This window comes from Penaeus monodon, chromosome 28, assembly GCF_015228065.2.
Source record: "Penaeus monodon isolate SGIC_2016 chromosome 28, NSTDA_Pmon_1, whole genome shotgun sequence".
In the NCBI taxonomy this organism is placed as follows: Eukaryota; Metazoa; Arthropoda; class Malacostraca; order Decapoda; family Penaeidae; genus Penaeus; species Penaeus monodon.
The window spans coordinates 7,323,714-7,324,660 of record NC_051413.1 but is presented as its reverse complement, the minus strand read 5'-3'; positions in this window follow the sequence as shown (position 1 = coordinate 7,324,660).

Below are 947 nucleotides of genomic sequence, written 5' to 3'. Positions count from 1 at the left end.
TACAGATGATGACGGTGATGATAATAATGGTATCACCGTTTTCAAAACAGCAAGTTCACGGTCAAGCATGCGACTCTCGGTCACGGAAAGAGTTGCTTTGACTGACTGAAACCGATCCTCCTCTCCACCATGAACTGCAGCTTAGAGTCAGTCTTACAATATACAGTTATTGTTTTTTAATCAGTTCAGTTGAAGAAAAGGGGGAAAATTATTCAATTAATCCCTGTCGAGTCGATTGAGGACAAGGTGTAACTTGAGGTTAAACTAACCCCCACCACAAAATCGTTGTATGATCTTGGAAAGGAAATAACTGCACTTTACCAATCACTCTTCGCTGTTTGATACAATCAAAACTATCGAATGCATGTAACTGCAATACAACAGGGGCCCAGGGCTGTCTGATGTTATTACAAAGTTCACACCCTGTAAAATGTTAATGGAAAACAGATGTTAATTGACTAACCGGTAAATCCCCCCCCCCTCACACATATAAAGTTTTTTTTTAGTGAACTACAGGCATCAGATTCCTGGTAAATTTACGACTCTTCAAGAAAAGGTTGACCCGATGTCCACAGACCAAGTATACAACACTATCAGTCCTTTCAGTCAGACACAACGGTTTCAGTGTAAATGCCTCGCAGATGGCCTAAGAAAAATTTGTGATACACCATTCAGCACAATATTTACAAGAATTTTTTTCTAAAAAACCGGGCTGCCTTGGGGATTAAGAAGTAACTGCACCGTAAGGAATACATGTTTTTTTTAGTGTTAATTGTAAATAACAACGCTGGTGCCTTTAGAAAGGAACTGGGTGTGTTAAATGAAGATTTTATTTTATCTTGTCAGTAACATCATTAGGACCAGTGCATTAATGTTCCTTAATTACAGTATATTTGAAGTCACGTGCCCGGTTACCCCCCTCCACACACATACATATGTGTGTGTAT